The sequence below is a fragment of the Lonchura striata genome, chromosome 3 (genome assembly GCF_046129695.1).
Source record: "Lonchura striata isolate bLonStr1 chromosome 3, bLonStr1.mat, whole genome shotgun sequence".
Lineage (NCBI taxonomy): Eukaryota > Metazoa > Chordata > Aves > Passeriformes > Estrildidae > Lonchura > Lonchura striata.
The window spans coordinates 105,489,689-105,517,419 of NC_134605.1; the positions used below are offsets into that span (position 1 = coordinate 105,489,689).

Consider the following 27,731-nt stretch of genomic DNA (forward strand, 5'->3'; position numbering starts at 1 on the left):
TGTGTGCTTGTAAATTAGGCCAACCCTTTGACTAGATTGGGTATCAACTTTAGAGAGATAAACAAAGAACAAGAGGCAAAAGAAACCAGGTCAGACCCAAGCTGCCCATTTAATATTCTGTTGTTCAATGTGTTAATAGAATTTGGAAAGACAGAGAGGTTAGAGAAAGGGATCCTGAAAGGACAGATAAAGATACAGTAAAATAACCCAGTGCTAACAGGACACAGGGAAAAGCAAATTCTACCTCCTTTCTCCTACCCAGTCCTGGATTTGCAAGGGAAAATCTCCTGGAAGGATTCCAGCTGTCAAGTCTGAGCAAGTGTCCTTGGAAATAACATCACAGAAAGGCTGCTGAGACCATACCCTGATGTAGGACAGGCCATAAAGGCCCTGATCTGGCGGTACAGGGTCACCCCAATGGTCTGAAGCTGCAGCTGGCTCACTGAGCAGCATGTTATCATTTAAGGAGAATACATGAAGACCTGATCTCAAACTGAATTGCTTGAATATCATCAGCATGTGGTTTTGCTCTGTGTGCATGTGTCTGTTTGCCACCCTTCACAAGCTGGTAGAGGCTTGTCTGCAGTATTTTTAAATGTAGAATTAGCTGTTGAACTTCAGCTACAGCTGAGCTACTCCTGGAGTCTCCAACTGAATTTGAGGCTAACATCACAATATTGATGATTTAGAACTACAGTCCTCTGTATGCCTTTCTATGAAGAGAAGTAAAGCATGTATTGCAATTGAGTCACTGGTGCAAAAGGGAATCACCTGAAAAAAACAGGAAAAAGAAATAGCTGCCAGGAAGCCATATCAGAGGAGTGGACTCAATTCAAAATGAAGACACCAAAATCAGATGTCTAAAGAAATGTGCATGCAGGTGTGCTATGTGTCTAAATTGCCACATAATCAATAGAGACATAGCAAACAGAGTCCTTGTGTTTTAGGGAAACATTCCTCTGACAGGTGGCTAGGAGTACAATTTAGTTTGCTACAAACAGACAGAAATACCATTTGAGAAAGACTAGTACAGGTAAAACTTCTGCCCAAGGCTGTAGCTAAAATACACAGGACCTATATTAAATCCATTATCTTTGGAGTGGTGACTTACGGCCAAGCAGGAAAACAAACATACCTTAGCCATGAATAAATTCATCTCTTAATGTATTTAAATCATACACTATGCATCTAGAAAGTTGAATCATTATCCAGTATCCTCAGACCATATGGGCTAAGACTGGTATTCAACATCCTAAGTATGGGGGGTGAATTTATTTTAGGCACTATGGAGTATCTTATTTGGCCTCCAGCTACTTCCCAGAAGGCATTGATGTATCTCTCAGCCCAGGGATGGTGTCATCTAGCACCAGATGCCTCCTGGCTCTCTGTCAGGGCTTTTTCATGAAGCTCCACTGAGTGGCCATCCATCCAGAGAGTGAGCTACACACGTGTGTCTACACTTCTGTTCAGATGTCTCAATTTTATACTGTACCATTAAAAGAAACACGAGCTGCTTAATTTCTTGGTACTAACATTCTTCAGTTGTGGAACTTTAAATTAAAACCCTGATTTTGAGGAGAGACCACTATCAGTGACAGTTTTCAATACTCCATGGGTGAATAAATTGTAAATCTTCCCAGCAATATCATAATGCGATCAGCCTCTGTCCTCATCATGGATAAATCATGCTGGTAACAGTCTGTACCATCATCAAATGCTCTTTTGTTATGTGCCAGAAAAGTCCTCCTCGACCTTTCTTTGGGTTAAGATTCTCGTATTTCATATTTGGTCAACACATCTAAAGGAAGTCATTGAATATGACACTGAATGCTGCTGCTGGCAGGAGAAGGGGGACTCCGTCATGCCACATTTGGCCCTCTACTTGCAATTCCTGTCCCACTTCATAGGGTCTCCAGGATCAAACTAGCAATATGTGCATCTTCTCCTTGTGAGAAGGTAGAGGAGCTGTAAGAACCCACTTTTCAGCGCTCTACCTCTTTAGGAAGTCTAACTGCACTACCTCAGTCTCTTTTGCTCTAGTGACTCCTCCTCTTACTTTGACAAAACAGCTATAGAAAGACTTCTCTACATTTATCTCAGTGATTCAGCAGCTCATTTGCTTTTCCCACCCCTCTGGCACAAAGGTGCATTCAATCATTTGCCATACTTTGTTTCAGATGCAAAAGTCTCATTTTGGATCTTCCTCTCTGTCTCCTTACACTCCAAAGGAACAGACCTTGAAGATATTTATTTTATAATCTGTGGGGCTGTGTCTGCTGCAAAAGGGTGTTCTGTCCATGTTCTGCTTCACTAGAAACAATGATGTGACAAGGAAGCAGAGTTGTGGGAAAGAAATCAGTCTGCGTTCAGAGTGATCTTGCTTTCACTGTGACAGCTTCTGAAGTAGCTGTTCCTGTACTGGAAATAGGCATTGAAGTTACAGAAGGTGGCTTTGCCAAACTATTAGCTCTGTGTTAAATGGCTGCCAAAAGCAGGCAGAATTAACAATTACTTGGAAATTAGTAGAAAACAAAAAACAAAATATTATAATGCCACTATTTAAGTCCCCTAAGGTATCTTTAATATAGTTTGTTGTTCCCTTGTGTCCAAAAGAATACAGCAGTACTGGAAAAGATACAGAGGCACAGTAAGGAGTACCAATAATAGTGAAAATCTAAACATAATAACACCTTTATTTTGAAGAAGTCACAGAAGAAAGGATATGATATATCTCTGTAAACTAACCGTAATACAGAGTGGATCAAATGAGTAGAAACTATCTTGTCTATGCTAAGGCCATCAAATAAAATTAACAAGTAACAGATTATAAGCAAGACATAGAGGTACTTTTTTGAATGGCTACAAGACACTATGGATGCCTAAAGCCTTTCTGGATTAAAAATGGATGAGATAAATTAATGACATAAAATTGACAGGATTCAATTAAGCACAAAAGCATCACCTTCCATTCAGGCAGTCCCAGAGGCACAAATCACTGCTGGCAAAGGAACATACCAGGGAACTGGCACCATATGCTGCCCTGCTCTTACACACCTCCTGTGCCCCTGCTGCTGGTCAGTGCTGGAGATGGAGCGAGGTGGATTTTTGCCCTGACCCTTTAACTGTGCTCTTATGTTCACACAATTAATGCCAGCCTCTGGGGAAGAGATTTAGGCCAGCTACTCTAGATGCTATTGCAACACTAAAAATGTACATTCAAGCCCTGCCAGCTAGATCAGAACACCTCAGTTAGTTACTGACTCATCCCATACGTCAGCGTGAGGATGTTTGGACATCAGATACCAGCACCTTTGCAGACATTCTTTAAAATTTTTTAATTTAGGCTAATGTTCTTATTGTCAAAAGAATATTTACTTGCAAAAGGGAATACAGGAAAAAATTATGTCCCTCCTACCCTTCTGAAATTATAGTTTTTTTGTATGGGGAAAAGAAGGCATAATTTCAGATATTAATAGTACCATTATTGTATCAAGTGGCACCATGGTACAAAATTCACTACTGACACTTTAATCTGATATTGATGATTCATAAAATGTCAAGTAATTACATTCCCAATAATATGATGCAAAGCTGTTACTGCAAGAGTCAGTTTCCAGTAATGAAGGATAAAAATATACTGGAATTCACTATCAGCATTATTAGGGCTGTAATACACTTTTCAGGGTAACCAACAGATAGACTTGGAACTGACTCCCATGTTAAATTAAAATGCTCTTCTTTTGTTGTTGTTCATCATTAAACATGTTGAATACTGTGTTCTTACCTGGGGGATTGTGGATTGCTTGTAATATTTATAAAGAGAAGAGCTACTCATCTCAGTGCCATTTCTGTAGTATGTATTATTTATTTCCTGATCTATCCCCTCCCATGCTCACTGTCTTTAAAAACTGTGATTAATAAAACATTCCATGCTGAACAGTGTGGGTTATATTCCCAAGTATATATATTCAGGCCATTTCTATGCAAATGTCACAGGAGATTTTTCGTCACCAGAAAATGTACCTATTGTCTACTTGAACCATTAATTTTACATTTATTTTTAGATTAATTATTCTATTTCCACATTACTGGTTTTATCTGGGGACCCCAAAGGTATTTTTGAACCAATGTACACATTTTTTTTCTTTAGCACATATGAAAAGCAACTGAAGAGAATTAAAACAAGTGACATAGAAACAATAGTTCTTCATTTTGTTATGTTGTTTCCATCTAACTATATTTCATTATTACTCTATCAGAGAAAAAAAAAAAAAAAAAAGAGAAATGTCATAGACTTAGCACACCATGTGCCTGAGAGCATTGTCCAAACACTTCTTGAACCCTGCCAGGCTTGGTGCTGTGAACACATCCCTCGGGACCTTTTTCCAGTGCCCAAACACCCTCTGGGGGAAGAACCTTTTTCTAATATCCAAACTAAACCTCCCCTGAGACAACTGCAGGCCCTTCTCTCTTGTCACTCTCACCACAGAGAAGAGATCATGATTTAGCATATTAGGAATGAAATATGTATGCATTTTCTTCATCTCACTTTAATCAAGATTTAGCTAGATAAGGTTATGTTATTGCTACAAATGGAGACCTACACAAAAAGTCTGTTTTGCTGCAATGCTCCTCTGATCTACATTGATGAGAGTGTGACAGGAAGTCTCAGTTTCTGAAAAAGGTAATGCATTAGTCGTGTCTCGAGAGAACAAAAAAACCTAAAATTTTCTATTATAAGAGAAGGAAGACTATATAACTTGAATTTTTTTTGCTTTGTATTTCACATCAGGCCACCTTGTCCTAACACAGCAACTTAGTGCTCATTTTCAGGCAATATGCTTGTATTTTAAGGTTAATAAGGCAATAATAATCCCTGACTGTTTATTTTTAGTTTGTATCACAGTAATAGCTAGTGGCCCTGCTAGAAGGGCAGCACTACATCAACAATGTTTAGTCCTTCATTGTCAGAATCCAGCTTCTAAGGCTGCAGCAAGAAGCAGGTAAAATAGAAAGATGGTGAAATAACTATAAAAGAAAAAAAAATTATATGCCTACTAATACCAATGAAACCAGTAATATATATTAATTTATATGTAAGTATGCATGATATCTAAGGTGCAGTGTAACAGCCCTGATAAGCTCAACAGGGCCAGTGCACACTTTGAATGTAAATTTATTCTCAGAGAATTTAATTAAGTTGATTTTCAATCTTGAATTTTAATTCAAATCTTCAGTCTTGAGTCAATCCTTAATTCCAGTAGAATACCAAGTATCAAAAGTGGGAACAGATTGAGAGAGAACTGGGCCTCCAATCTTAAGTGTGAATTTCTCCATAAAACAGGTTGTTACTACAGACCCAGCTTTGACCCCCAACATCACTTGCTTGCAACTACTGCACAGCACTTTCTCCAACTGATAAAGAAAAAATGTGTGAAAAACTACAACTCCTGCAAAATGGATTTCAATGGACAGAAAACTCTGTCCTCCAGGAAATAAAAGCCTTGAGCTACATGCCCCAAATCACTACTGACTTGCTTCTTGTCTCTATTCAATTGTTAAGTCTCTGAGGTCTTAAAAGTTAATCACAAATTATCATATCATTTCAGGAAGGACATAATTTGACAGGTAGAGAGATGCCATGCTACACTTTTAATCTGACTTTATATGCAAGTCATGAGGAGGAGTAAATATTGACTCTTAATTTTCACCTGATGTTGGTGGGAGTTACACATATAAAAGGACAACAGGACTTACCTGAGCACTACACAACTGGACATAAGAGAAGAAAAATATTATGATCCTGATAAGTATTTATGTGGCACAGAAAAGGGATGATCTGTTAAACAGAGCAGGAACAAGAAAGAATCTGGACACTAGTTTCTAGAAGTCTTTGCAGAACAGAAAGCTTATTTGTCTGGCTCATCCCAGGGGCTAAATTGGATGGCTATTACCAATTTTGTTGCGGGCAAGAGTGTACAAATACAGGAATGACTCACAAAGTCTAAGGAAAACAAGTAAATCCTTAAAAAACACTAGCTCAATATCTTTTCTTCTCAGTAGTAGTAGTGAAGAATATTTCTAGGGGAAGAAATTAGCTGGTCTTAATAAACTAGTGTGTGGGAGTAGATTAATCTTCCAAAGGGTGAATATGTTCCTTGCTAGAGATTACTGTGCTGAGTATTTAGGTATTTAATCTGTTCCCAAGTGCCATACCACATACAGTTTAGGTACATTCTGTACTCTTACATGAACTTCTTATAGAAGTATAAATATGGTAAAATAAGGGGTGATGACTCTATAATATTAAATGCTCTCTTACTCTCTCACATGATCCTTCAGGATGACTCTTTTGGTCTTGAAAGTCCAAGAAGAGTTTTCAATAAAAAAAAAACAAAACACCTCAACAAAAAACAAATCAAAACAAAACAAACAAAAAAACCCCAACCCAAAACAAACAAAACCAACAGAATCCCCCAAACAAACAAATAAAAAACCACCAAAAAACTCTAGTAAACATTTCTATGATTCTCCATTAGGTTTGGTTTTGTTTTGTTTTCCTCTTTATAGACAGTATTCTGAAGATTTGAAAAGTGCAGATTAGATTCAGGATGCTTAACCTGACTCATAAAAAGGATCTAATTTAAAGACCTTACTTGTGTCAGACATTTCACCAGAAAACATAAGTCATTTTTGACTTATTGACTGAGTGACTGGTAAATTCTCCTGTCACAGAATTTCAAGTGAAATGTATTGAAGAAAATAGTGCTCTGCCTTTCTACATTCTGAACTCCAATACTTGTCTAACTGATCATTTGTTATTCAGGCTTTTATAGAAGCACCTCTGTTTCAGCCATAATATTTTGCCTGATTGTTTGTGACATTCATTTCTAGAATTCAGAATAGCATGATACACCTAATATTCTTGGTTTGTACTCTATTATAAAATTCAGGCTGTCTGCTTATGACAGACACTCATTAAGGAGGGGTTTAGGATTTAGCATTGCAGTTACAATGTGTGAGGGAGCTTCCCAGGAAATATAACCTCATGGTTAGGCAGGAATGTGAGTGCAGCAGTATCTGTAGCTGAAATACCCCAAAGTGTCAGAGTGCCATTTGTTCCATAACAGCAAAGCTAATCAGGAAAATGACCATTATCCTGTTGAATTGCAAAAGTACTTCTGGAAATAACAATCAGCTTGGGAAAATAATATTAAAAATATAATTTATAGGGAACAACAGGGAGTAAGAGACAGAAAAACTGTCAAAATCTTTTTTAGTCCTGCCAGAATTGTTTGCATGGCATCACCACCCTGCCCAAACCAGGGTGAGCATCCTTCTCTGGGTGCTCTGAGGAATTGCCCCTGGATGAGAACAGCTGGGAGAGGGAGCAGGGACCCTTTGGGTGTGCACCTGTGGCCTTGTGGGGATTTCTTCCCCTCATCTACACTGGGGGTTGCAGTGAGCAGCACGGACACATGCACAGCTGGAGCATCTGCAGCTCCCACAGAAGGGGGCTACAAGTAAGGGCTGTGAATCCAGAATTGCGTGCCCAAAAGCAACACAATTTGTGAGGGATGTGAGTGTGTGCATGTAAATATTATCCTGTGTGTATTTGAGTATAATTTATATAAATCGCTTTGAGATTAAAAGTGTTTGGAAATTTGTAGCTGGATATTTAACAGCTTTGACAGTGTCTAGTATTGCAGTTTATATGTTGTGTTGTCAATATGTCTTGAATGTAGAGTTCACTGAAGGTTTGTTGGTTTTGTGCTATTAATAAATAAATAAACTGCTTTGATCCCTGTTTGGTTGAAACCACTTGAACTGGAAAAGTTTCCTTTTGAATACAAACCTGGTTTACTTTATAAATGGCAACTTGGAAACATAGGAATATTGCATAGAAATATAATAATCTTTAGACCACATTAGATAAATTGTTTAAATGCTAAAATGGATACAAGCACAATTTGGAGTCTTTACAGATATTAAAAAACAGAATACAAGGTTGAAGATACCTCAATGAATTGAAGGCAAAGTCCACATCAGAGTTATTAAACCAGAACTAACAATGTCATGGTGCTATTTGAACCAAAAAGTCATTCTAAGCATTCTCCTCTTGGGAACAGATCCCCATCATTTTCTATCAGACTGCTGTTATGATAAGACTATGCAAGCAATAGCCCAGGAATAACAGGCTCTAAATATTTACATACTTTATCAAGGGTGTTGATCACAGTGACATGCTCCTTAACCAAACAATAAAAGAGAGGAAGAAAAGGGCCTTCTATTTTCTGATCTCTTTTGCATATTGTCATTCTTGCTTTAGCTCATTTGTCCATAAAAATTTCTCTGTGATAGAGAATGTCAGATGATGATAATGAATAAGCACAAACCACTGACTAAATGACAAATTGTGTGCACTCAGCAAACCAAGATGCTTTTAATTTTTTTTTTGCCAATTATTTCAATGTACTGCAAGAAAGGACATCAGATATATGGTCATACAGCTGTGATTGTTCCCATTAAATATGTAGATGGATTATTATCATATGTCATAAACCTCACATCATCTTCAGCACAAATACAAACTTGAAACTGGAAAGAACTTCAATAGATTAATGAGTTAAGTTTCTGCTTTTATGAGCAATTTTGTTACACATCCAATTTCATAAACTAATCAAAGTTTAGAATTAATTAAGTTTTTTGCCCCTCTTGTATTGGACACTTTTCCAGACTCTTGTTCTCAGAAACCTTCTTTCTAATTTCCAACATAATATTTTTTTTTTTAAATTCCATTTTAATTACATTTATTCTTGCACCAAGTAGACTTTTGGCTCTTGGATTTTTATTATCACTGATGTATTTACAGAAAGCAAGAACAATCCTTACTTAGCCTTCATTTTGCAAGGTTAACAAGCCAAGTTGTTTCAGTCTCCTTTCATAATAGAAGTTCTTATTTTCACAGTCATTTCTCTGTACTGTACTCTGAATTTAATCTAGGCTGAGTTTTACTTCTGTGGGATACAGAGATTATCTTACTTGGAATGTTCAAGGATGTTCTTTGCCTTTCTCTGTTAGCCTGTCATATTGGCCTGTGCTCAGACAGTTTTACAAGGTCTGTCCCTCTGTCATTACCTGAAGAAATCCCAGTTTAGAGGAAAATTGTTATTATATTTCAAAAGTGCATGGCTTTGTATTTTGTACTTCTGAATTTCATCTCACCCTTGTTTTTCTAGTACTCAGGGCCATCTCTCATCTAGTTCTTTCAATACTATTGAACAATATTCTTCTGTATTTATGATGACTCCGAAAATCACAATGTTAGTACATTTTATCAGTATCTCCCCCACTTCTTTACTGAGGGAACTAATAAAATCCTTAAATGCCACTGATACCTCCTTTTTACTCAATATTTTTCCTATTTACTGTGATTTAAACATATATCCTCCATTTTACAATCTCTCACTTTCCAGTCTAACTTCTTTTTCTTTTAAACACCATGTCAAATACTTTGCTGAAATCCCTATGTATTAGAGTGACCATCTTTTCATTTAACTATGAAATGTCTTTCAAAGTCTGTGGCATGGTCTATTTTTGCCAACCTAGATTTGTGCATGATTTTATATTATACTTGCCATCATTTCTGTGTTTTTTTAAGGAACGAATTCTAAATCCTTTGATACAGTTGATATAAGATTAACAAGCCTGTAGTGGGTTAGATCACTTTCCCTTCCTCTGTTCTTAAGTATAGGTGTTAATTTCCTATTCTTAAATAAGGTGTCACAATTATCTTGTGAGATTTAGTCTAAATGCTTGCTCCCAGACCTGTAATTTCATGTCCTAGCTCTTTCAGAAATGGGGTTAGAAATTACCCAGTCCCCCCCACTTGAACACATTCAGCCTCATTGGTTTTGCTTCTCTCTTAACTTTACTTATTTCCACATTTTCTCACCCTTTTTTCTTTTTTGAGGAACAAGACCTATGCTCTTTCTTTTAATAGTTTTCCAAGTCTATCTGAACTTGCCTTTGGTTTGCCTACCCTCTAAGTGTCATGTCTTTTGGAACACCAATTTTATCACATCTTTATTATCTGAAAATTTATATTTTCTTGGGGCTCTTTACACAGTTAATTCCTTAAGCTATAGACTCATGTATTTCCTACTTTAATGTGGGATGTTTTTGTCACTGAATTTCTAAAATTCCAAGTCTCTATTGTGTTTTAGTTTCTGATCTCTTCAATTCAACTAGTTATATTAGTTTCCTCAATTTTTTTTTTAATATCAGGATGTTTAGATGGACCTACTTTTACCTATGTTTATATTGAATGCAAATGAAATTAATTTGCTGAGATTAATCACTTGTATCTTCTGTCAGAATTGTATACAGTGCTTTTCTTCTAGATCATAGTTAAAAAATATTAAGAGCTATAAGGAGGCAGATAATATGCTAATTTTCACATTGAGTAATAGCAGCATTTGATTTCTAGTTCATTTCTGCAAACACAAGTATCATAAAATAACACACTTGTGCATATTTAAAATACTGGTTTTACTGAAATACCACTTAGAGGCAAAACATGTGAACTCAGGGAAAAGACTTTATACACCATATCTGTAACAAGTCTGGGATTGTGGGCAGATGGCTTTCTGTCCATCTGCATCTATTAATAAAATTATTTCTTTTTTACCAGTGCTGTTAGAGTGCTTCCTTTCAATCTGAATTTGACCTCAAAAAATAACGTAAAAAACTCTTACCATCCTTCTCTGAGGTAAGTTCTCCTAAGCATATGCTCTATATAGAGCACATGTACTATGAGAGAAGCTGAGGGAAATAGAATTGTTTAGTCTGGACAGGAGGCTCAGGAGAGACCCTCTACCCACTCCCTGAAAGGAGAATTTAGCCAGCTGGGGGTCAGGTGTTTTACAAGGTAACATGTGATAGAAGTAGAGGACACAGCTTCAAGTCACATCAGAGGAGGTTTAGGTTTGATATTAGGAAAAATGTGAGTGAAAGGGTGGTCAGGCATTGGAACAGACTGCCCAGGGAAGTAGTGGAATCACCTTCTTTGGAAGCATTCAAATTACTTGAAAATTTTATACTTAGAGAAATGGATTAATTGTGAAAATGGTGGTTATATTTGATGCTCTTAGAGGTCTTTTCCAGACTTAAAAAAATTATCTGATTCTTTTACTTTTCAGATGTATTTGGCATTCCTGCTTCATCCTCCTGAATCCAGTTACCCAAGCACACCTCGATTACTCCTCACCTCGATGACTGCAGCTTAAAAGTCATTGGTGTGACCATTCCACCCTTAAAATACAAGGGTAATTGAGTTTGATCTAAATCCATCTCTCAAGCAGATACACGATTTATCATGCAAATGTGGCTCCTCAGAAGAAGTTTAAAAATAAAGAACTGGGACTTGGCAAATTATAGGCATGATGTAGCAAAGTCCTGAGCTCCTTGATCAGGAGACTTGTAAAGATGAATTTATTGTAATCACTGCCTTTGTTAACCTTCATGTTTTTATTTTGCTATGAAATTAATGATAGATACATTATAGTATCCAACAAAATAGCCCAAAATAGTAAGGGTCTCCCTGATGAGAATATAATTACATGAGCACTCCTGTAAAAATCCAAAATAACTCCATTGAGGAAAAGTACTTCTATGTTTACACTTCAGTGCAATCAAGAAGCAATACTGTCATGCCATCACTCCTACTGAATGTCTCAGCAAAACAGAAAAAAACCTTATATCATTATATTCCATTACAACCTTATATCTTCTTGCCTCCAAATGAAGCTAGTTAAACATTACTTTTGTCCAATTTCTGCATGTATTTACCAGTTTAGAAAGAACAGATCATGAAAAGGAAAAATGTGGAGAATATATTAGGTCTCAGAGTCAGAAAACAGATACAATAACTAACTAAGAATCAGTAAGAAAATGTTCATGAACACTTTTACTCAGTCATCCACAAATTTCTACATTTTTCTGAAACATGAATGAGTAGGAATTAGCAGAGTTTGTTTTTCTGACTCAATGTGACAGAGCCTGAGTTGCTGCTTTTAAATAAATGTCAAGCTAATGTTTTTTAAATAGGCCAAAGCAGGGACATTGCACTTTTTTTAAATGTCTTTTCCAATGTCAAAATAAAAAATGGTTCTTTTACCATGTCCCTTCATGTTTGCTTCAAACAATTATTTACTTGAACAAGTATATTAAGTAGAACATAAACTGTAAATGCTAACTTACATTTTTAAACAGTCATGGAAATGACTGAACTGATAAGTGAAAATATTTTCTCTAGAAATAGACTGACAAAAGCTACATTTAATTTCAAGCAACAGAAACAAACACTGTGACCTCTGTGTACAATCACAGTAATGAGGATTTTGTATGGCCACAATGAACTGCATAAAAATCAAGAACTCCACAATCCTTTAGAGAAATTACTAAGTGCAGCTTTGAAACACACATTCTGCTTTTGCCTAAGCACAAATGTGTCTGTTTAGACTTAAGATTCATTGGTCAGGATTTAGATGTATAAATTCATATGGCTTATGCTCATAAATTCCTCATCTCTCTTCCCTCTTTCACAACTAATCTTTCTCTTCTGTATTTCTGTCAATGTTTTAACATTTTATGCAACATGTTTGATTCTTTCAAGTTCCCTCTGGATGGGATTCTTTCTCTCTAGCATGTTGGCCACACCACACAGCTGGGCGCCACTAGTAGACTTGCTGAGGGTGCCTGTGCTGCTGAAAATGCTGTGTTTTAAACAATGTGGGCCTCTGTACTGGCCCCTGAGGAGCGACAGTCAATTCCTTCAAGTGTATTATATAAATTACCATAGCAAAAATATCCAAAATTAGACTCTAACAGATAAAATGTATGTTGGATGGATTTAGAAAATGCATTGAAATGTGTCTAAATCTTCTATTTCATAATGTCTGATCATACCATGAAGTCTGGAGGTCTTTTTAAGCTCATTGGACTCTTCAGCTGGGTCCTTGCTGCAGTCTCAAAAGCATGTTTTCAAAACTTGCTTTTATGCAGGTTTTCAAAACAAAAGCACATTCAAGTCTGCAGTAATCTCATCCCTGTGGAAGTCAGCAGAACTGAAACATAGCCTTCAGGTGAAGCACTTAGATAAATATTCTTCCAAATACTCCTTTCTTTATGGATGAAATTAGCTGTATACCTCAGGGTTACATGCATGTTTAAGTGCACCTTGGAATATTTATGTAGTTGCATTCCAGGAATTGGTCTACATTGATTTAATCCTTAGATTTTTCCTCAAGATTCTTCCTCCTTGGAACACTCACACAGACTGTTCATATTTCTTCTGAATTAGGATATAGTCTTATGATGTGTCACCTGGTGGGAGTAACCCAGGGTGAGAAAAGACTGTCACTGAAGCCATGGGATGAGATTATTATTGTGGTTCCTAAAAGTCATAAAAATACCAAGGTGAAGAGGCAGTATTGACCTTCCCCAACATATTTGCAACTATATTTTCAATCCTTTTTTCTTCCTGATTTTCTGCTGCTTTGCTCTGTGTGTGTGTATATATATAATAATACATGTGCAGAACAGTGTGTTAGTGGTGATGACATATGAAGCAGAAATTGGGTGTAATCCCAAAAATTTTGAATACAAGTGTCACTATGCAGGTATCTTATATAGGTATAAAACTAATTTTTATTGATAATTAAAGTCTAATTCTACACCATTGGATACTTCGATATCTTCAGGAGGCAAAACGCAATACTTGGAAGCCTTTCTCAAATATAACTTTGAAAGCTAAGGTATGAAGTTGACACAAACATTGGAAAAGAGAATGAAATGAGAAGATACCCAAAAAAGGTTAGAAGTATTCAGTTTTAAAGAGCAGGGTACAAGACCTACCTCTTGAAGGGCTGAGAACCATGCAGTGATGCTCTAATGGAGGGTCCTCACAATATCTTCTGATAATCTCAGAAAAACAGGAACAAAATGCTAGTGAAGTCAAACACATTTGCAATTGATAAAGCAGGTGTTTGAAATAATGCAGATAGTTAGGGAACTCGAGAGAGGTTGTGGCATCTCCTTCCCTGGAGATATTCAAAAGTTGTCTGGACACAATCCTGAGCAATGTGCTCTTGAGCAGACCATGCTTGAGGAGGGACTCGAGGACCTTCAGTGGTCCCTTCCAACCTCATTTATTACCTCATGTTGTGTTTCTGTGCAGTCACTCATTTCAAAGAAAATAATTCTATAGAGTTGAAACAAGTTTAGATGCTTATCAACCCAGAGAAATTTATGCTATGCAAAATAAAGCAGTTTATATAAGGTAACACATTAGATATTGTGAGAAGTCAGCAACTTCATTTTTGGATTTAAGATATAACATTCTCCAAGGACATAATTCTGCCAAAGTGTTCTTTTGTGAACTCCATATGTGTTGGTGTGTTTCTTTGTCATTTTGCTTTGTTATTTTTTTCATATGTGGCTTTTTATATTTTGGTTTTGGTTGATTGGTTCTTTTTGCTTTTGTTTTTGTTTTTCTTTTGGTTTTTTTTTGTTTTGTTTGGTTTGGTTTGGCTTTTTGTTTTTTTGGGTTTTTTCTGAAATACATGCTCTTGGTGTCTGTGAGGTGAAATACAGAGACTAGCTAAAATATCTTCCCATGTGGAGATGACATTATGCAGGCCACAGGAATTGAGAATTAAGTTTCTTCTCCCTGGTAGGATGCTTTGCTTCTCTAACTGTTTCCAGAAGGAAGACTTTAGGCACATCTAAATTTATGGGGAAATTATCCATTGATTAGTTTGGTCAAAACTGGCTCCTGGATCATAGTGTCTGAAACTGCTTAAGAGCTCACATTTTAATTTACTGCACTAGACCTATAGTTTATCTTTTGCCATATGCCTAGTGATAGGAGTTTACATAGAAAAATATTGTGTTTTTAAAAGAAAAGCAAATATTTTCCAGAAAGGCAATTGAATGCTGAAAACACAACAAAAACCACCTCATCTGGAGCTCATTTTGCATGATCTATTGTTCACAGAGAACAGGCATACATCATTTGGCTTTATTTTATCCTAGAATTTAATGCCCTTTGTACAAAATGTAGGAGTTAATTGGTAGCTAACTCACTTTGATAGTGTGTTTGCTATGCTTGGGGGACATATTTTCCCCAATTGCCACATTTTAAATAGATTTTACCTTGTAAGGCTTACTTTTAGCTTATCATTACAACTTGGAAAAATTCACTACCTTTTTCCTCCATGCAGATAAGTGCTCCCAACATACTTAGTAATGAGATATCATGTGTATATATATGCAAAGGAAAAAAGAGTAGAGAAAAAAAAAACTCTATACTGTGAAGGATGTAGCAATTAACTGTTCACAAAATGGACACAGGCATATAAATTTTCAAGATGTATGAGGTGGTTCCTTAAGAGAAACTTGAAGGAGTAACTGTATATTCAAAGCATTCATTTGTTTCAGAAATGTCAAATTACTGCATGACAATTCCTGTTCTTATATTTTGCTATGCATTATTGGTAGGAAGCTGCTAATCATTCAGTATTTGGATTTTTATCAGAAAAGAAGATTAATTATTTCTCTCATTTGATCCATCAAAACATTTTGATACACACCAAACTGTGCCTGGGTTTTATTGACATGACATAAAAATCTATCTGGGATTCAGTAGCAGTGGTTAATGGTCATTTATTAGATGTGGACTTTAGAGGGAAACTCCAGATATAAAACTCCGTGAGAACAGTTGAATATTCCTCCAGGAGATATTGTTATTCAGCCCCTAGTTTCAGATGAGAGTAAACTGCTAATTAATAATTTACAGAAACTTCATAACTTCATAACATAACTAAACTATTACAGATGACAATTACATGGAAGTTTTGGGGTTTTGTCAGATTGTTTGTTCCTTTGTTTGTTTGGTCATTACAGCAACTGGACAAATCCTGAGCTCTTTAAAATGCCATTTCTTGGGGTGTGGTAGTTATATTTTATTCTGTTTTAAATTTTCAGTAGAAAATTGGAGAAGTCATCAGAATGCAGCTCTTTGTGAAATGCATACTCCCCCAAGAGAATTTTGTCCCTGTGATAAAATGGACTTAGCTGAAGTCATATTTCTCTTTCTCAACTATGATGAAGATAACTGAAATGCTAACATAAGGCAAACTTTTTGCAGCACAATCTTCTTCTTCATTTTTCATTAAAATCAGGATCAATCTTTAGAAAAACACACAAAGCCCACCTTGACGTATGCAATGTATCAAGACATATTAGAGGTGTTGCCCTGGAGAGTTCTGCACATGTGAGTGGAAAGCAGGAATTTAACAACCCAAATATCTGAAACTGGGTGAATAGGTAAGACACGAGGCTATAATTCATTGTGTCTTCATACTATGTTCTGTATAAAGAGAAAACCCTCTAGGGGTATTCAAACTCTGAAGAAAAAGAATTTTAAGTCCAAAAAGATGATAATAATGTGAAAATGTTGGTTTGAAATGACAAAAGCCCTAAGCTTTTAAAACTTTACAATATTTAAAGTTTAAAGAATTTGCATGAAACTGCCATTAGTTTACCATAACCATTATTGCTGCTAACAGCAGTTCAATCATATGTCTTAAATCTGGGATTTTGACAGTTCAGGGAAATTATTATTCTAAATATGTAATGTGAGCAACTTGCTAAGTAATCCTGAGGAATATTCACTTATCATTTTTTCAAGGAGAATTCTCCACTGGTGTCCATGTAGCTTCCCATCAGATGGCAAAGATGCCTCCCACATGATTTTTCCCCACCCTCCATGAGCCCCAAGTGTGTTTCTGCACCAGTGCACCCCTTGATGTGAGAAATTACCTAACAATGTTACATGAATATGACTTAGCAGGCTGGTCTGACTGCCTAGGTTTATATTCCCACAGGGCGCCTGCACAAGTCCAGCAGATGTGTCTCCTGGCAGAAAATCAGCCAAGATAATGAGAAAAGACTTCAACTTCCATATGCTGGTATCAGCACGGATTTAATGTCCTTATCCAAGTGCCTCCCTTCATCAAAACTTCTGTAGCACTCTGGCAAGTTTTCTCAGTCTCTTCAAGAGATGATTTCAGAAAGGCTGGCATTGTGTAGTAACAACTGTGCTGCCTCTACTTTTTTGCACTTATCTCTTTGGACATGACGAATGTAAATAGAAAATATATTCTATAATTCCTGTACCTCTCAAGTTTGGGAATGACCAATATCAGTGAATACAGTTGAATGTATACTTCTTGCTAATAAATGCAACCCTGGCTGGCTTTAACAGAAGTTCTGCATTTGTCTTAAAAGGTGAATTAATTCTAAGTCTTTATCCTAAATACCTCATTTGATTCTTATTAGAATAATCAGGCTCTATTATTTATCCAGTCCCCAAGAAGAGCCTGGGTTTTGTGAGAAATACTAGCAGGAGATCTCAGTGTTCTTATTTTATATTAATATAGCAAGGGGCAATCTTCAAAGGCAGGTGGGTGATAAGATTCAGGGAATATCAATAGTATGCTGAGATGAGAGGAAGTCTTATTCAAGCCTGAGTCTAGTTTTCTTTTTTTCAATTTTGTCAATGTCTCCTAGTATTTTAAATACCTCTGGGATTTCAAACCCCAAATTCTCTCAAAATAGAGAAGAAATTTGGAGGAAAAATTTATGAATTTATTAATGTTGTGTCCTTTTTTAAAAGTTCTTTTCTTCATTATGAACAATTTCAGTTTATAATTCCTTACTGGAATAAGAATATAAGAAATCCAAGACTAGCTCAGACTAACAGAGTGGTGGAAGTCTTGATCCTTACTGCCTGAATGCATAAAAACCCCATGAAAAGCATTCACAGAAAAATCTCTTGCTGAGACAGGTGCTAACACTAGCAGAAACTGCTGCAACTGCATTGCAGAAAGTTCTATACTCCCCCCTTTCTAATGTGGCCAACTGCTTTATTCTAACCCTGCTGCCTTCTTGGTCTATAAGAGCCCTACTACTTCTGCCTGGTACGGATTAGATACAGGCTTGGTTTTTCTGAAGGAAAGAAATTCCCTTAGCAAGGTCAGCAGTGTACTTACAGCCTGAACATTGGCACAAGTGATCTCAGCTCGTTGTGGCAGAACAGTTTTCCCCAGGGAACTCGTGGTGTCTCCAAATATATTTCAGGTGTGAGGAAACAGACCTAGGGGAGATATACCCAAAGTCACACAGTAAACCACAGACAGATGTGGGACTGAACTTGTGTTCTACGCCCAAGCCAGAACACTGACCAGAGCTTAGGATGTTGTCTGGAGTCAGGCTATGCCAGAACAAGGTGCTGCTTGGACATCAGGCTGTTATAATTTCACAGGATAATGTGCAAATGTTCAGTGTGTCATTTCGACAGGGGCTAAGTTCAAAGGAAATTGTGCTCTGCAGAATTGTTCCTTCCTGACGACAAGCTACTACAACTAAGCAAGGACCTGAAAGGTGAAAGGGTGGCTTAAAGGCATCTCAGCCCCAATGTCTTGAGTCTCACTGTTAGCTCCTTGTCCCTCCTTTCCCACTCAAATTTTTACAGTGATTCTCCCCCTCTTCTCTCATAAGACCTCACCTGGAGAGGTGGATTCAGATCTGGGTCCCACTAGAAAGACACAGAACTGTTGGAGCAAGTCCAGAGGATGCCATGAAGTTGGTGAGGGGACTGGAATATTGTGGAGGTCCAGTGGCCTGGCCAGCAAGCCAGCCATAGCCAAGACCAACACAAGGCCATGGAAAATTACACTTTAGGTGCAGGGACACTGTTTTGAGTTAGGGAGAGTTAAAGTTTGTTCAAAGGGGATCTTGGGAGTTACTATGTTAATGTATCTTACATTCCCCATTGTGATTGGTTAGAATGCTTCTGGAATGTTTCTAGAATGTTCCCTGTTATCCTATATAAGTTGGGATCACCCTTTGTTAGACCTCGTAGCATCTGACTGTATTTGGGAGCATTCCTATTACTGTGGCAAGAAAAATAAAGGACCCTTGGATTTTCCACCTAAGTCCCATCACCCACCATTTTTCCCTGCCAGCCCCTCACAATCACTGCCTGTCCTCACAGGCATGGACGGAGCAATGTGGTAGAGCACCTCCCCTGTGAAGACAGGCTGAGAGAGTTTGGTTTGGTCAGCCCAGAGAAGAGAAGGTTGTGTTCAGGCCTCATAGCAGCCTTCCAAAATCTGAAAGGGGCTACAGGGAAGGTGGAGTAGAACACGTCGTCAGGAACTGTAGTGATAGGACAAGAAGTATGGGTTCAGACTGAAAGAAGGGAAAATCAGATTGGATATATGGAAGAAGTTTTTACAGTGAAGGTGGTGAGACACTGGAACAGGTTGTTCAGAGGATCCCATGCCTGGCTGTATTCAAGTTCAAGTTGGACAGAGCTGGGAGCAACTGGTTCTTGTGGGAGATTTCTCTGCCCATGACTGGGGGGCTGGAACTGGATGATCTTTAAGGTCTTTTCCAATCCAAAACATTCTATGATGCTATGATGCTAAGTGTTTATGTTTTAATAAATATTTAAAGTGTTGGTTTTGTACCTTTGCATGAAAGAAACAATTTTAAATGCAGTATTTGGGACACACTCAGGCTGGAGTTGTTCTGGGGAATATTTTTCTTTTTGATGGAGTCAGGTTTTTTCTATCACTCAATGAGATGGAATTTAAGAAAATAACTTAATAGTTCCCCCTACTCCTGTCACAAATTTCAGATAAACCTTTATAGTAGGACAAATATTGAACTCAAAGTTATTTAGTGTCCAGTGGAGACCTATTGTAAAGAAAGAAAGAAAATCACATTGTTTAGATAGAGTGATTTGATGGCCATATCTTGGCTTCTTTAAAATTTATTGTATCTATTGATGCCTTGACACATCTGAGGACTGGCCTATTTGGGAAAGTCTGAGGCTATTGTTTTCCCAGCAGTGACTAAGGGTTACAAAGGCATCCAGATGTTTTGTCTACATTAAGACTAAGTATGCTAGTTTCCAGACCTGAATTTTATAGACATTGGACTAAATTAGAATCTAGTCCTCTGTCTTGGGCTCCCTTACTTCAAAGGAAACTTCATATATCTTTTTTTTTTTTCTTTCTTCTTTTTCTCCTTCTCCCATGTCAGCTTGCCTATCAAATCCTAGATGGTGCAAATGGGCAATGCACTTGTATTTAACTACTTCCTATAAAAGATAAAAGGGAAATAAATCCAGATTCTCTCTCCTCAATTCACTTACACAGTCTTTTTTTCTCTCCCTCTCTCTGAGAAAGAGCCCAACTGTTTGAAATTTAAATATACACAGTCAATTTTAATATAATGTTCTTTCTCTGCAAATGAGATTATACTATTCACATGTTCTAGGAATCTTTAGACAATTTTTTCTCACGTGCTTTCTTTGTCATCCTTCATTCTAACAATGCCAAAGCTTGTGAACAACCAGTCTTCTTTATTTTAATAGCAATCATAATCACAATTCTGTATTACTGGAGGGACTAGAAACATAGATCTATTTTTCTCATGCCTCTTCCAAACTGCTCCCAACTATCAGATGATGAATAGTCACAAATATTAGACTGAAGTATATTTAAGTTTTGAATATTTTTGTATGAAAAATGAATAATAAAAGAGATTGACTGACAAAAATACTAAACCCTACAACCTTATCAAGCACTACCATAAAGGAGCAAAAATAGCACAAAAAGAAAATTATTCTTTGTTCACAGATCTTTAGGATTTTTGCTTTGAAACGGAAATTGTTGGAATAGGAGAACAGAGCAGATGTTGTATATGCTGTCCTAAGAGGTGCCTAATGTGTGTATTCCAATATCTATCACTAAAACAGCTAAATACACTAATGATTTAAACAAGTGATTTTATGGTTTTATAAATGCATAGCTCTTGGTCATGAAAGCAGCCTCAACCCTTTTATCTTAAGGGCTGAACTAATCTTGCTATGTGATTTAATTACTTTCAAAGGTTTTGTACCATTACATTTACATCTGCTGCATTTATCTCTGAAGTAAATAGCAAGAGCCAGACATTAACAGCTTCAGTTTATAAAGACAAGGTTGACAAATTCCTGTTCAAAGGTTTTTTCCTATTTGATACAAAAATAAATGCTCCATATAATTAAAGAAAAAACTCCTTTGGAAGACATAAAAGAACAGAACAATTAAACAATTGAAGAAGTTTTGATTTCCTTCAACTCCTGATGATTGTTAGCCTTCTATACCTTCATCTCAAAAATTCAACTGTACTTCAGCAGATATGTTACAGTTTTTGAGATTCTTAAACTCTCTTGGTTGAATTTTTTAGCCTTTGCATTGTCAGTACTATAAAACTATTTTTTTCTCCAGCTCTCCAGTTGAGTTATGGCATTTATGTATCACATTGAATTTTACAACTTATTTAATAGCATTTTTATTTTTTATGATTTCTCTTCTCCTACCTTTTAAAAATATCTTGGGGAATATATTTAAGTTTTATCCAAAATAAAAACAAACTAAAAATCTACCTAGCTAAATTATTGTTTTCATTTTGACCATAGAGACTAATGAAACAAAAATTATTTTAGTTCAATGCAAATTACCATACCAGAACAATGTAAAGCCAGCTTTATGATCTGCCTATTTCACACACTTCTGGTTACAAATGTAGAAATGCAAAAATCTGCAGTATTCTTTGTTTTGCTACATATAAAGAGAGCAGACTTGGATTAGTGTGTGGATCTAATAACTCATATTAAAGGAGAAAAAGAGAGGGTAGAAGGAGAAAGGAAAAAAAAGAAAGTTGTTGTTGTATATTAGGAATAGTTTTTTTAAATTATGACTGAGCTTTTGAAGATGGAGTAGAATTCAATGTCACCATGACATTTTATACTAAGTATGGATTTGAGTCTTCCAGACAGTGGATGGGAAATCTCATATTTATAGCAACTTTCAAGATTTTAGACCATTTCAGACACAAATTTGGCAATAACTCCTTGCAAATGGAGGCTGGTTAACCTAAAATGTAAGACATTTATTGCAAGACCAAGTCTAAATGAATTAAGAATCTCATCAATGTGGTTTATTTGTAGCAAGGGCTTCAGAATGAATCCCCAAAACATTCTGAAAGAGTGACCCAGCTCTGAGGACACTGAGTATTTTAACAAATTTTCCTGTGTCTTCTTGATTAAACTGTCAATTGATGAGGTACATCAGAAATGTTCAACTTCAGACAATCTTTTATAATCCAAAAGATGATGATCTCTTAATCCCTAAGATTTTCACGCATATGTCTTCCTTTCACATCAGGGGTGGCTGTATGCTGGCCAGATAGTGACATTCTCAGCCCATTTAGTTCCGAGGCATAGAATTTCAGATCACTAGGAATTTATCAAATCCTGCTCCTCATAGGCTGCGCTTGCTGAAGGTCAGTCTCAAGGCACAAGAGTAGGACAAATTAAAATACTGTGTGTTGACTAATTCCTCTAACAGCTAAGGACAACATGTTGATTTACAACTTTTTAAGTCTAGCATTTCAAAGTTGCAGTAAGTGCACTCTGAGAAGATGGTTTTCAGCACAGATTTTCTTCTTGTAGAGGAAAATGTTTATTAGGAACATGAAATTTAACATTGGATCAGAAATTGAAGTTAGGGAGAGGCATTTGCCTGAGTCTTGAGTACTCTTGTCATATTACTAAACAATGAAACCAGATAAGCAGATATGTGCACTGTCATATAATCACTCTGAAATACAATTATCTCTATAGGAGGCCAAACCTTTGTAAACCAAAGCAATAAAAAATCTGATCTTAGGGAATATATTTAAGTTGAGAGACAGATGGGAAAATCTGTGAAGTCAGAGAGACCTAGACATGATACAGTAGATTCAACACATCTATACCATCTATGCCATGCTCTTCATACACAGGTTTGAAGATGCTGAAGGTGGTCTGAAAGTTAGCAGCAATTCCTATGGGTTTTGTGTGGCAGCCAAAGATCACAAAGTAAGAACAACATTATTCTGTCCCCATGATCAGGGAGTTATAAAGATATGGCAGAAAATTACCTCTGACTTCACTTAGAGGAGGACAAATAGTACCTTTATAACTGTCTTCTGTCTCCACAAACTGTAATTTCTCCAGATGGAGTCTATTCAATTGGGAAAAAAGACATGTGATTAAGGAGACTTATTTTGCAGTATTGCCGAACAAGCTAAATGTGTTATTTCTTTCTTCTGAACTCATCAAGCAACTAATTTGTAAAATTTCAGTCCATTTCCCTAAATGTAAGTGATTTGGTATTTTACAGTAAGAAATAATGACCATTTTCATTTATGAAGCGCCCCCTGCCAGCACACTATAGGTGCCACATGGATTAACTCTAATCAGAACAATCAACAACAATTAAAACATCATTAAATATTCAATACACAAAAGCCCCCAAACCAAACAGAGAAGCATTATCATAAAAGTCATCTAAGTCTACAAACATTAAAAGTTAGTGTAAATCTGCCATCTATGTTCATCTCTCCATTGCTTACATTTCATAGTAAGCTACTAATAGAGCAAACATAAAACTCTGAAATTAGTCTGTCTTGGTCTGACCACAGTGCATGCCAAAGGCTGTGAACAAATGGAATAAACATGGAAGGGATTGCTGTGTCCATTCATATAATCATTAAAGTTGGAAAAGACTTCCAAGATCATCAGATCGAACTTTCTGACCTTTATCTCCCACACTGGGACATCCCCTCTACTTGAGTAATGGGATACTAGGAACAGAAACTGCAAACAGAAATTTTGTGAAATCAAAGTAATCTGTCAGTCTGAAACAGTTTTAGTTCATTTATACTGTGGCTTTCTAGGTTGGCTTTTTGGGGACAGAGGAAAAAAAATTTTATTTGTTACCCATCTTCACTCTCTGAGAACAAAGCCTATAAGCACCAAGTACAGAATGGGCAGCAATGAACACAGGGACAAACCTTGATTTGGAGCCTGCTTTTCACAGTGAAGTTTAATTCAACGGGCAGGTTGGATCAGCAGAGAATTTTTTTCACTGAGCTAATGAGGACCATTAAAATTATTCTTCAGCACTTAGCATGCTTATTTTCTTATGATTCCCTGGAAGTTTCATTTGGAGGGTCTTTACTCTTAGAGGAACTTGGAAATCAACAACGCCCTTGAAATGCCACTCCTCTTTTCATTGGACTTTAAATCAGATCATCAGACGTAGCTGAAAAGCAATTTTCAAAGAAAAATACTTCTGTATTTCTGCTGTGAATCCTTCAGTTATGAACTGGATATCATGGAAAAAAAATTGCCTTTATAAATCACAGTGAAATTATGGAACTGGATTTCATGAGTGTCGAAGAGCCTTTTTCAACATTACAGATACAATAGATTCTTGATTTCAAGATATATCAACAAGTTTCTTTAAAAAAATTCTGGCATCCAAGTCTACTCTGTATAGTAATACGGCACCTTATCTTTCATCTTTATGAGCTGGCACAGAGAATAATGGATTGTCATAAAACATGTTGAATAACTGGCAATCATTGCCAATAAAACTGAAACCTAAAGACCTAAAAGAAATAATACAGATTTTTTTTTTTTTTTTTTTTTTTTTTTCTGCAGGACTTTGAATGAATGACATAAGAAGGGCTTCAAAGTTATGAGAGATAGCTGTGTAGGAAGAAAACTCAAAAAAGCCCTTTGGAATGTGATGATTGTGAAAACCAGGAGAATCTCAGTATTATTTCAGTACACAATAAGTTTCTGTGACTGCTTATACACAAAGCACTCCATGGTCTTCTGTGTACCTGGGATGTGCCACCCAAAGAGGCATTAGGTTAACAGGTAGAATAAGGCTTATTATGCTATAAAATAGTTGATTTATCACTTGTTTGTTCCATGTCAATATAATTAAAGCTGAAAAGTGATGATAGCTCTTGAACATCTGTCTTTAGCTTTTATATTCTTCACAGTCTGCTGATTGGGTTATGTTTTGTATTATTTCAGTGTCCACAACTGCCTAGTGGAATGGGAGAGAGCTCATATGAAGTGGTGAGGTGAAGTCAGAAGCAGCACTTCATTTGTTTTTTACTTTAATAGACAATGACAGCTGCAGCTCTGAACAAATTATTTTCAGTTTTTTGATGGGTCTCAGCTGCTCCAAACTGGAAGGTACCAGATTTTCTTTTAGTTGAGATGTAAGAACTGTTGGAGTACAGTTGTAGTCTTTTCACTTGCTCCTAACATATCATCAAAGTCCTTCAAATTGTTCTAAAGCATCAAATCTCGTGAGAAATTAGAGGTTATATTGAAATATTATCCACACACAGGAAGGCCAGTGATCTATAGACCTAGCTGTCATACCATATTGCCGCGCTCCCGCCCACCATATTTTCTCTTTAAAAATTTAAATAACTTTGTTTCATAGGATTTCTGATGATAAAGATCCCATGATCCAGTTTTTCAGGGAGCTGACACTGAAATATTCACTCATAGCTAAAAAATAATTTTTGCTTGGAATTATTTTGTAGGAAAGTATCATGTCACCTTTTAATGTACTGTACATACGTCTTTGTGCACCTTTTTAGCATCAAAAATTACTTTATTCATATTTTGGGAGTTCAAAACAAGGAATATTTCTCAGATTCTGCAGGAGAAATTTAGGAATTCCTAGAAAGCAATATTCGAAATAGAGAACTAAGGCTTGAAAAGAAGTATGGACTTCTTCCAACACAATACCATCCTGTCTATTCTTGGAGATCCATGTTTAAAAAATACCTAGATCTAGACTGTCCATGGGGATTGAGACACTACATGACATTGTTATTAGAGGACTACTCTATAAAAGTTAGAAATAATGGAACGGTTAATAATCAGTAAAATCTTGAAAAGAGACTGAAACAGAGCATAAAGTGAATGGATTTAAATTTTGTTAGACAAAATCAAGACTGTTTTTTTAGACTCATGCACAGAAAATCCTTCAGTAATTTCTCTGGCTCTATATTGTATGTAAAAATAAAAATTACCTGGAATATGAACAAAATAAACCCAAAAAACTAAAGACTCTGTTACCTTATAAAAGGTTTTATCTTTAATATACTGTATTATGCATTTCCCCCACAAGGAGTTTGCATCAATGGCTCTTAATAAGTAATAGGAAACTCATTGAGCTTAGAAACAATACTGTTTACTGGTAGCCCAAATAACCTCATTTCTATGGCTGCCAGCCAAATTTATTTATTGAAAGCTGTATTGCTGTAGAAGCCTAAAAATTCACCTCAAGGTAAAGTTATGATAAAATATAATTAACAATTTTTTGTAGCTCATAATTATTTTTCCTTGAAGGGGAAAAATGTTCTGGTTTCTACAATAACTCTAGAGGAACAACGTACTCTGTCTGTTTTTGAAGTACATGTGTTTTCAATCAAATTGGAGGCACTTGCAACTCCTGCAATAATAATTTACCTCCTTACCATTTGAAACATTCAGCAACAATAGGAAATAGTGAAGGATGGCAAGAAAAAAATCAAATATTCAGCAGTATCCATGAAAATATAAGTAATCCTTGCCATATTTTTCTTTCATTCAGACAAGGATTTTAAATTGCATTTTGGAAGGAGAAAAGGACAGTAGCTCATCATGTACTGTAAATTACTGGTTTATTTGATTTTCTTAATTTTCTCCATAGCTATGCTTTATGAAACATGTAATACAAAAACAATAAAGATGGAACAGATACTTTGTTGGTCTATTTTCCTGACATTTTATTGTTTCTATAGATATGGGAATTCAAGTTTCCCTCTTAGACCATTGAGAACATAATTCACTTCAACTTCATTAGAGTTTATAACACTGCTGTTTAACACCAGCAACTGAAATGTGTATCTTATTTTCTCTAAAGGGAGTCCAAAACTACAGAATCAATCCAAGATAGTTTTATCCTATTTCCTTTTCAGCCTTTCCCTAAAGCTATCCCTATCACAGGAAAGTCCTTGGGCATAAAGAAAAGCAGAGTGAGGAAATAAATTTAAAAAAATAAAAACTCTCTGAAGAGCAAAAAAAGAAATTTGAAGGGAAATATTTTCTATTTTGACATATAAATAAGGACAGGTTTATCTCATAGTTAGAGAAGTCACAGTGATACTTTTAGAATATTTAAAATAATGTCTGTATTTGCATAGAAAACAAAAAATATAAATTTAATAGTAACTACCTATTGTCATTACAAATGTATAATGTAAGAAAATCTTAAATTTTGTTTTAGGAGAGAATATGGAGGATAAAAAGCTTAAATTGAGAGTGCTGTATTAGGATAACTCCCAGTTTGTGCCGGATGACCCATTGCAAACCAGTGAATGATCTGAGTCCTGACCAGGACTATTTGTGGTGTTCACCTGGAAAATGTAAGTATTTCACCACCAACCTGCTGACATCCAAGAAAAAGCAGCAGATTATTCTGAGCACAACCTCTGCATCAGTCCTTGTGGGACTCTGATAAGTCTGTGTGTCTCAGAGAGGAAGCTGTGTGTTTCTCTCACGCTTACAGATACTCCAAGCTGTCCTGGTGGTTGCATTATTCCTGATTTAAGACAATATCTAGATTATCCAGAGAACAAAAATAGACAAGGGGATAAGGTCCCTCTATGCTCCCCTGGATTTTTCAATTTTCATGAGTCCCCCAGAA

The 27,731-nt window shown here is 36.3% G+C and overlaps 1 long non-coding RNA gene across 1 annotated transcript in view; it reads right to left on the reverse strand.

Moving 5' to 3' along the window:
* The window catches only part of LOC116183450 (uncharacterized), a 41,647-nt gene extending 23,433 nt beyond the window's left edge, over positions 1-18,214 (reverse strand). Inside the window, exons 1-2 of the long non-coding RNA XR_013339624.1 lie at positions 18,117-18,214; positions 13,918-13,976 (exon numbers count right to left, since the gene is read on the reverse strand). This is a non-coding gene — a long non-coding RNA (uncharacterized LOC116183450). The remainder of the gene's footprint in view (positions 1-13,917; positions 13,977-18,116) is intronic.
* Positions 18,215-27,731: the final 9,517 nt, after the last annotated feature.